The sequence below is a fragment of the Rhamphochromis sp. 'chilingali' genome (assembly GCF_963969265.1).
Source record: "Rhamphochromis sp. 'chilingali' genome assembly, chromosome: 18".
In the NCBI taxonomy this organism is placed as follows: domain Eukaryota; kingdom Metazoa; phylum Chordata; class Actinopteri; order Cichliformes; family Cichlidae; genus Rhamphochromis; species Rhamphochromis sp. 'chilingali'.
The window spans coordinates 25,980,243-25,991,433 of NC_137945.1; the positions used below are offsets into that span (position 1 = coordinate 25,980,243).

Sequence of the window (11,191 nt, forward strand, 5' to 3'; positions counted from 1 at the left end):
GCATTTTTAGGCTACACCATAGCTTGTGATGAAAAGAAGAACTTTCTATCCGCTTGTAACCTACAGGCTGCCTACCCCGTATGTGTAAAAATGAATAAATATCCCTTAGTGAATACTTTTCTTTGAATACTACTTTTCCTTTTGAGAATCCCTTTTACAAGGGACTGAAAAAACAAACCATAATTGCCGTGACAGGCGATCTTGTTTCACACACACACACACACACACACACACACACACACACACACACACACACACACACACACACACACACACACACACCGCGGGTCAAGGAGGAGTGAGATATCAGATATCAGTTTTTTCTCAATGCTTATAACCTATAACGCGCCCCCCAAAACAATATTATTATTATTAAAACATCTATAAGGTAGGTTTTGCGCAGCCTGCTCCTTGTCAGACCAAAGTTTTTTTCTTCATTACTTTTAGCTACTTTTACACTGGGTTTTCTCAATAGACAGAAAATGAAAATGAGGAGTCAACAGCCGATATTATCATTGCTTGTAACCCGGTAAATAATTTCGTACATCTCCCCATAAAATAAGCCTTAGTGGAAAAAAGCTCATATTCGAATACGTTTATTCCCCTCTGTGGGAAAGAGTTTTTTTCTCAGAGTCAACCATGAGGCGAGTTTTGTCAACAGCAATTGTCCATTTGGTAAAACAAATATCCGCCTCTAAGTCGTATTTTACCGTTGCAGAATGTGGAAAACAGACAGCCCTCACAGGAGGCACCCAGGGGCCCACCTCACACACCATAGTTAAAATATTTAAATTTCAACTAAATTTGTAGTAATGATCGGATTTCCTCACTTATCTACACCACACTCCTTGATTTCTTATCGTTTCTTATCGTTCCTCTGTCCCTTAATAGAAACTATCCTCCCTTTCAGTTGTCTTTTGCACTTCCATATCGCAAAGCAGTTACTGTAGGTTATTTTCTGCTTATGCATTAATGTAATTAATTAACTTATTTATCCTTAAGTACGGTAATGACTTGAGTTCTAATGCTTTTTGTCTCTTGAGTTAGCCGTCAATGTGGGATTTTTTTACCCTTTTGTTCAGTTAAAGCTGCCTTTCATTCTTCAACGCAGCTTAAACTCTAATAGGTAAGCTTTCTTGTAATTTCTTAGTTCTGCAGGCTTCTTGAAAGACATCCGAGACTCTTCTTTGGATGCTGGATGCCTTTTGTTTTGTTTTCTGTCAAGATGATCCCACACTGCTTCGATTATCTTGAGGTTCGAACCCTGGAGAGATCAATCCATGACTGATGCGTTGTTTCATCCAGGCATACTTTGACTACAATGGCAGTATGTTTGCGATCATTGTCGTACTGAAAGTTGCTGCCAATCAGACATTACTTGGTATTACATGGTCGATCAAAATCTGGTGGAACTTTTCTACATTCATAATTTGATTAATTTGGATAAGAGCTCCAACAACACTGGCTGAAATCCAGCCTCAAAGCACGGTAGAGTATCCACGCTGTGTTAAAGACGGCTATAGACATTCACTGTTGTATCTCTCTTCGGACCTCTTCCATGCATATTTCAAATTTGGATTCATTACTCCATAAGACATATTACAGCTGATTTCTTTTTCCAGTCAATTTCTTGTGTAATTTGGCACACCTCAGCCTTATTTTTCTCTGTTCTCCTTCCTTAAGAATGGCTTATTAACAGCCACCCTTCCAACTCAGATAACTTTTGATGAAATGTTTACAGCACTTGAGTTACTCGCCACGGCCATCCTAAATGCTAAGAACACTAAACTTTAATTCTAAATTACGTTAACCAGAAAAAACAAGCCAAAGTCGAGATGTTGCTGAGCTGACCTGTGCTATGCTATGCCTTCTAAAGCACGTATAATGTAAACAGAACTGGTCTTTGCACAGAAGCCTGTGGAGCTTCATAATTAACCTCAGTGTGTGAAGAGCACTCTCCATTTAATAATAGCTGTAATAAAATGTTATGGCCGACGGTGTTAAACGCTGCACTTGGGTCTAGCAGGGAAGATTTCAACTTTTCAATACGAATGAAGGCTGAAAACTGATTAGATTAATGTCTGATGATCTTTTCTGTGCTTCTTCAAGTTTGTAACACCAAACATATTAAAGGATGATGTAAGGCTCACAGGAAGAGTTTAATTAGACACACATTTACTATTTTCTTTATACTCTTTCTTTCTTGACATGTTTAATATGATTACTATCAGAGGAGAAAATGACCCTTGTGTAGTTTAAAAAAGTTTTATTTAATCAAACTGTAATGTTGTTGAACTCTGACGGACGTGTCTTTTAATCTTGTCAACAAATCCTTAATCATCTAAATCTGCCATTTATCATCTAGTAAAATGTTCCCTCTGCTTCTGCTGCACATCTCCCCGGACACTCTCCGCTTCACCTGTCCTGTGCAGGTGGTCCAACCCCTGCCTGCCTCCTTAAACTGGGGTGTTTAAATCTCTTTACCTCTGTTGTGAACTTCACACAAAGTTTGTGGTAACAAAATCAAACTGACGAGGATCTCGTTTGAAAAACACACACTCACGAGACAAAATAAAAACAGACTGCTCAAAGCAAAAGCAGAGCCCTCACAGCTGGTAGTACAAAACACAGCGACAACATGCGTATTAGATACCCTCAGTGCCAGAAGCATAAATATGAAAAAATGTGATCACCAAGAGTATCCTAACAACGGCGTTGAGGTGGGTGTTACAGTAAAAAAAAAAAGTAGCCAAATTTTCATCTGAAAATGTTGAATTTTAGTAAAAACAATGCTCTGTAGTTTGATACTGTCGTTACAGACTAAGCAGATGTTTAAAGCCTTCGGACGCTCATTTGAAACGCACTCATTCTCCTTATCAGCTGGAAACATTAAAGCCGTAAAATGACTTTTTCAAACGGATAAAAACTATTGAACAACAGCAATGTTGAGCCTGTTCCAAAATTTGGATGTACATGTGTTGAAGGTGTGGGTCTTGTTGAATTATTAAACATACATTCTTTAATTTTTCGAGCCACAAAAACAACAACTTTTAATTTTCTTCTGCTTGAGTATCGGCCTCGGGTAGCTCTACTTATCATTGCTCAGTCAGTTGTCTGTTTGTGCTACTTTTTTAAGGAGCAGCGTATTATTGGTAAGGGTGACTTTATGTGTTTAGCTACTTAAGTGGAAGTACTGTGGATAGTTTTACCTTACATACATAGATCTACCAATACAGCTTCTGAGGTAACTGTTTACAAAATGTTATAATCTATTCAAAGGTTCTTTGCAATTTTACATTGATAAACATTATCCTTAACACATTTGGCCCACATAAAGTACTATGGCCATCACACTGTCATTTAGAATTGTTTAAATAACTCCTGTCTTAAGTCCTTCCATCAAAAAAAAAAAAAAAAAAAAAAAAAAACATGGTTCACTTTTACATCACAAAATGTTAGAAATATAAGTCGTTCATAACAAACTGAAAGGTTGGGAGTTTAAAAATCCAAACCGATGGAAGAATCAGAATCAGAATACTTTATTGATCCCTGGGGGAAATTATTTTTTGTTACAGTGCTCCATTATAAACCAACATTAAGACAAGACAGACAATACACTAACTAAGAATAGTACAATATATACATATATATACATACATACATACATACATACATAAGTCACTCATAAATAAATAGCTGGAAAAGAAACATGTGTAGCTGTAGCAGCAAACAGTGTGTTAAGTGGATGCGTTGTACAGGGAGATGGCCACAGGCAGGAAAGATTTCCTGTGTCGTTCAGTGGTGCTTTTCGGTAATCTCAGTCTCTCACTGAACGTGCTCCTGTGACTGACCAGCATGTCATGGAGTGGGTGGGAGGTGTTATCCAACATTGTCTTTATCTTGGACAGCATCCGCCTCTCCGACACCACCTTGAGGGTGTCCAGCTCCATCCCCACAACATTGCTGGCCTTACGGATCAGTTTATCGAGTCTGTTGGCATCTGCGACCCTCAGCCTGCTCCCCCAGCATGCAACAGCATAGAGGATCGCACTGGCCACAACAGACTCATAGAAAACTCATAGAAAATAGGAAGCAGAAGTAGAAGACTATAACGTCTCAGAGCACACGGTGTCTATTATTGTGTAGACATGTATAAATAAGAGCTTAATAAAGATGCTTAATTTCTTAAGAAATAAACAGGTGGAGTGATCTTTATCAAAAGTGGATGTTGCATCTCTGGCTAAACCACTGTACCCAAAAAAACTTTAAAAATCTACTGTGTGTGAGGCTGTGTAAGTAAAGCTTGCCCTTCACACCCGCGTGTAATAAACCATTTGTTGAGGGGTTGTGGATTTGGCACCTCAGCATTGTGAAAGTGGGGAAACATGTTTCTGGCTGTGCATAAGATTTCTGCTTACAACTTAGAATCTCAGTTCTAAATGAAATTCAGATGTTTTTTTTAAGTATGGCTAATGTATTATTTGACTTCTAAGACACACACACACACACACACACACACACACACACACACACACACACACACACACACACACACAGAACAACACAGAGAAGAAGAAGAGGGGGTCGTTTTACTACGCATCATAAAAACGCAATCATTCATAACATGGACAGTGAGAAGTAAAACTCGTCGTCTTACCACATGTTATATTCTGTAAACTTAAAATAATCCGCAGAAATTAGAGTTTAGTGTTTTAATTCATCTATTAAAAAACACGAGTCAACATTACTGAAGTGACGCTTTAACGATGCGTCTTATCATCGTGTTTATGATGATAAAACATGTTCTCTCGTTAGTAGATGTCTGCGCTGTCACTTGTCACGAAAATGTTCAGAGCCAGGGTTCCTCTTTAATTACCATTGATCGTTAATAGGGTCACAAAAGATTTGTCGCATTATCCCCATAAACAAAATGCTTTTATAGAAATCATTGTGATACAAATATTTAGATTCTTGATTCACAATGTGCACGAACTCAAAATCTTTAGAGGTTCATATTTATAAAGTATCGCAAATAATACATTTATACCATTGTATGAGCTACACTTCTTGTAAAAACTGATTGAAAAAAGCTCCTGTCGTGACCTTCCTTCTGTGAGGACACACACACACACACACACACACACACACACACACACACACACACACACACACACACGAGAGAGAGGGAGAGGGGGGGGGGGGGGGAGATCATTAGGATTGGAGGCGTTTTTTGGATTTTCACTTATTGTCGGCTTTACAGTCACATAAAATTCATTCCAATTTTTTGCCTTTGCTTCAATTAAGGTGTTTCTTTAAATCTACAGCAGCTCCCTTTTCAAAAGGTTTACTGACAACTGACAACGATCAATAGCAGCATACGTGGGGGGAAGAGTATGAGTCTTACGGTGACAGCGGGGCCGTGGGAGCCGGAGGGAGGGGTGAGGGTCCGCGCTAAATTTGCAAAGTTACTGATTTAAAAATTATATTTTTGAATTTTTAATTGCATGACAAACATACGATAGACTCTTGAGCATATTTATATAGCTAAATACACAACGGTATAACCGTGCTAAATAAAAGAGGTCCAAGTACCAAAGCACTCTAATGCAAGCCTCTAAACTGCATGTTGATAAGTACGTGAAGCGTACCTCTACAGCTGAAAACAGATTGTATCCATACTTTGAGGATCTGCTGAATTGTTTTTTTTTTTTGATGAACTGCAGATGATGATGAATTCCTCTTTATTGTAGAAACAGTCCCTAAGCTGTTGTTGCTCATACTTACCGAGTTCCCTAGCTACTTCCTTACTATGTCAGTAAACCTTTTGAAAAGGGAGCTGCTGTAGATTTAAAGAAACACCTTAATTGAAGCAAAGGCAAAAAATTGGAATGAATTTTATGTGACTGTAAAGCCGACAATAAGTGAAAATCCAATCACAGAAGGAAGGTCACGACAGTATCAGTAAATATGAACCTCTAAAGATTTTGAGTTCGTGCACATTGTGAATCAAGAATCTAAATATTTGTATCACAATGATTTCTATAAAAGCATTTTGTTTATGGGGATAATGCGACAAATCTTTTGTGACCCTATTAACGATCAATGGTAATTAAAGAGGAACCCTGGCTCTGAACATTTTCGTGACAAGTGACAGCGCAGACATCTACTAACGAGAGAACATGTTTTATCATCATAAACACGATGATAAGACGCATCGTTAAAGCGTCACTTCAGTAATGTTGACTCGTGTTTTTTAATAGATGAATTAAAACACTAAACTCTAATTTCTGCGGATTATTTTAAGTTTACAGAATATAACATGTGGTAAGACGACGAGTTTTACTTCTCACTGTCCATGTTATGAATGATTGCGTTTTTATGATGCGTAGTAAAACGACCCCCTCTTCTTCTTCTCTGTGTTGTTCTTGTGTGTGTGTGTGTGTGTGTGTGTGTGTGTGTGTGTGTGTGTGTGTCTTAGAAGTCAAATAATACATTAGCCATACTTAAAAAAAACATCTGAATTTCATTTAGAACTGAGATTCTAAGTTGTAAGAAGAAATCTTATGCACAGCCAGAAACATGTTTCCCCACTTTCACAATGCTGAGGTGCCAAATCCACAACCCCCCAACAAATGGTTTATTACACGCGGGTGTGAAGGGCAAGCTTTACTTACACAGCCTCACACACAGTAGATTTTTAAAGTTTTTTTGGGTACAGTGGTTTAGCCACAGATGCAACATCCACTTTTGATAAAGATCACTCCACCTGTTTATTTCTTAAGAAATTAAGCATCTTTATTAAGCTCTTATTTATACATGTCTACACAATAATAGACACCGTGTGCTCTGAGACGTTATAGTCTTCTACTTCTGCTTCCTATTTTCTATGAGTTTTCTATGAGTCTGTTGTGGCCAGTGCGATCCTCTATGCTGTTGCATGCTGGGGGAGCAGGCTGAGGGTCGCAGATGCCAACAGACTCGATAAACTGATCCGTAAGGCCAGCAATGTTGTGGGGATGGAGCTGGACACCCTCAAGGTGGTGTCGGAGAGGCGGATGCTGTCCAAGATAAAGACAATGTTGGATAACACCTCCCACCCACTCCATGACATGCTGGTCAGTCACAGGAGCACGTTCAGTGAGAGACTGAGATTACCGAAAAGCACCACTGAACGACACAGGAAATCTTTCCTGCCTGTGGCCATCTCCCTGTACAACGCATCCACTTAACACACTGTTTGCTGCTACAGCTACACATGTTTCTTTTCCAGCTATTTATTTATGAGTGACTTATGTATGTATGTATGTATGTATGTATATATATGTATATATTGTACTATTCTTAGTTAGTGTATTGTCTGTCTTGTCTTAATGTTGGTTTATAATGGAGCACTGTAACAAAAAATAATTTCCCCCAGGGATCAATAAAGTATTCTGATTCTGATTCTTCCATCGGTTTGGATTTTTAAACTCCCAACCTTTCAGTTTGTTATGAACGACTTATATTTCTAACATTTTGTGATGTAAAAGTGAACCATGTTTTTTTTTTTTTTTTTTTTTTTTTTTGATGGAAGGACTTAAGACAGGAGTTATTTAAACAATTCTAAATGACAGTGTGATGGCCATAGTACTTTATGTGGGCCAAATGTGTTAAGGATAATGTTTATCAATGTAAAATTGCAAAGAACCTTTGAATAGATTATAACATTTTGTAAACAGTTACCTCAGAAGCTGTATTGGTAGATCTATGTATGTAAGGTAAAACTATCCACAGTACTTCCACTTAAGTAGCTAAACACATAAAGTCACCCTTACCAATAATACGCTGCTCCTTAAAAAAGTAGCACAAACAGACAACTGACTGAGCAATGATAAGTAGAGCTACCCGAGGCCGATACTCAAGCAGAAGAAAATTAAAAGTTGTTGTTTTTGTGGCTCGAAAAATTAAAGAATGTATGTTTAATAATTCAACAAGACCCACACCTTCAACACATGTACATCCAAATTTTGGAACAGGCTCAACATTGCTGTTGTTCAATAGTTTTTATCCGTTTGAAAAAGTCATTTTACGGCTTTAATGTTTCCAGCTGATAAGGAGAATGAGTGCGTTTCAAATGAGCGTCCGAAGGCTTTAAACATCTGCTTAGTCTGTAACGACAGTATCAAACTACAGAGCATTGTTTTTACTAAAATTCAACATTTTCAGATGAAAATTTGGCTACTTTTTTTTTTTACTGTAACACCCACCTCAACGCCGTTGTTAGGATACTCTTGGTGATCACATTTTTTCATATTTATGCTTCTGGCACTGAGGGTATCTAATACGCATGTTGTCGCTGTGTTTTGTACTACCAGCTGTGAGGGCTCTGCTTTTGCTTTGAGCAGTCTGTTTTTATTTTGTCTCGTGAGTGTGTGTTTTTCAAACGAGATCCTCGTCAGTTTGATTTTGTTACCACAAACTTTGTGTGAAGTTCACAACAGAGGTAAAGAGATTTAAACACCCCAGTTTAAGGAGGCAGGCAGGGGTTGGACCACCTGCACAGGACAGGTGAAGCGGAGAGTGTCCGGGGAGATGTGCAGCAGAAGCAGAGGGAACATTTTACTAGATGATAAATGGCAGATTTAGATGATTAAGGATTTGTTGACAAGATTAAAAGACACGTCCGTCAGAGTTCAACAACATTACAGTTTGATTAAATAAAACTTTTTTAAACTACACAAGGGTCATTTTCTCCTCTGATAGTAATCATATTAAACATGTCAAGAAAGAAAGAGTATAAAGAAAATAGTAAATGTGTGTCTAATTAAACTCTTCCTGTGAGCCTTACATCATCCTTTAATATGTTTGGTGTTACAAACTTGAAGAAGCACAGAAAAGATCATCAGACATTAATCTAATCAGTTTTCAGCCTTCATTCGTATTGAAAAGTTGAAATCTTCCCTGCTAGACCCAAGTGCAGCGTTTAACACCGTCGGCCATAACATTTTATTACAGCTATTATTAAATGGAGAGTGCTCTTCACACACTGAGGTTAATTATGAAGCTCCACAGGCTTCTGTGCAAAGACCAGTTCTGTTTACATTATACGTGCTTTAGAAGGCATAGCATAGCACAGGTCAGCTCAGCAACATCTCGACTTTGGCTTGTTTTTTCTGGTTAACGTAATTTAGAATTAAAGTTTAGTGTTCTTAGCATTTAGGATGGCCGTGGCGAGTAACTCAAGTGCTGTAAACATTTCATCAAAAGTTATCTGAGTTGGAAGGGTGGCTGTTAATAAGCCATTCTTAAGGAAGGAGAACAGAGAAAAATAAGGCTGAGGTGTGCCAAATTACACAAGAAATTGACTGGAAAAAGAAATCAGCTGTAATATGTCTTATGGAGTAATGAATCCAAATTTGAAATATGCATGGAAGAGGTCCGAAGAGAGATACAACAGTGAATGTCTATAGCCGTCTTTAACACAGCGTGGATACTCTACCGTGCTTTGAGGCTGGATTTCAGCCAGTGTTGTTGGAGCTCTTATCCAAATTAATCAAATTATGAATGTAGAAAAGTTCCACCAGATTTTGATCGACCATGTAATACCAAGTAATGTCTGATTGGCAGCAACTTTCAGTACGACAATGATCGCAAACATACTGCCATTGTAGTCAAAGTATGCCTGGATGAAACAACGCATCAGTCATGGATTGATCTCTCCAGGGTTCGAACCTCAAGATAATCGAAGCAGTGTGGGATCATCTTGACAGAAAACAAAACAAAAGGCATCCAGCATCCAAAGAAGAGTCTCGGATGTCTTTCAAGAAGCCTGCAGAACTAAGAAATTACAAGAAAGCTTACCTATTAGAGTTTAAGCTGCGTTGAAGAATGAAAGGCAGCTTTAACTGAACAAAAGGGTAAAAAAATCCCACATTGACGGCTAACTCAAGAGACAAAAAGCATTAGAACTCAAGTCATTACCGTACTTAAGGATAAATAAGTTAATTAATTACATTAATGCATAAGCAGAAAATAACCTACAGTAACTGCTTTGCGATATGGAAGTGCAAAAGACAACTGAAAGGGAGGATAGTTTCTATTAAGGGACAGAGGAACGATAAGAAACGATAAGAAATCAAGGAGTGTGGTGTAGATAAGTGAGGAAATCCGATCATTACTACAAATTTAGTTGAAATTTAAATATTTTAACTATGGTGTGTGAGGTGGGCCCCTGGGTGCCTCCTGTGAGGGCTGTCTGTTTTCCACATTCTGCAACGGTAAAATACGACTTAGAGGCGGATATTTGTTTTACCAAATGGACAATTGCTGTTGACAAAACTCGCCTCATGGTTGACTCTGAGAAAAAAACTCTTTCCCACAGAGGGGAATAAACGTATTCGAATATGAGCTTTTTTCCACTAAGGCTTATTTTATGGGGAGATGTACGAAATTATTTACCGGGTTACAAGCAATGATAATATCGGCTGTTGACTCCTCATTTTCATTTTCTGTCTATTGAGAAAACCCAGTGTAAAAGTAGCTAAAAGTAATGAAGAAAAAAACTTTGGTCTGACAAGGAGCAGGCTGCGCAAAACCTACCTTATAGATGTTTTAATAATAATAATATTGTTTTGGGGGGCGCGTTATAGGTTATAAGCATTGAGAAAAAACTGATATCTGATATCTCACTCCTCCTTGACCCGCGGTGTGTGTGTGTGTGTGTGTGTGTGTGTGTGTGTGTGTGTGTGTGTGTGTGTGTGTGTGTGTGTGTGTGTGTGTGTGAAACAAGATCGCCTGTCACGGCAATTATGGTTTGTTTTTTCAGTCCCTTGTAAAAGGGATTCTCAAAAGGAAAAGTAGTATTCAAAGAAAAGTATTCACTAAGGGATATTTATTCATTTTTACACATACGGGGTAGGCAGCCTGTAGGTTACAAGCGGATAGAAAGTTCTTCTTTTCATCACAAGCTATGGTGTAGCCTAAAAATGCAATTTGTTGCTAGGCAGATCATCTTAAAGGTTTTTTTTACTGCGTCTGTATTATAGGAAAATAAAATACTATTGAAATCTCTACAGGAAGTCACTCTTTATTCCCATTAAGAAATACAGAGAAAATCGTCATAATATTGAAACAGAATTCAGACTATGAGTTTGCGGAAAACTAGCTGCCGCTCTGTCTCTCTATACAGCACAAAATCAGCTGCTGCATCACC

At 38.1% G+C, this 11,191-nt stretch overlaps 1 protein-coding gene across 3 annotated transcripts in view; it reads right to left on the minus strand.

Moving 5' to 3' along the window:
• LOC308385998 (protein broad-minded-like) overlaps positions 1-11,191 on the minus strand; it is a 94,009-nt gene that overhangs the window by 45,689 nt on the left and 37,129 nt on the right. The gene's annotated exons all lie outside the window — the stretch shown is intronic.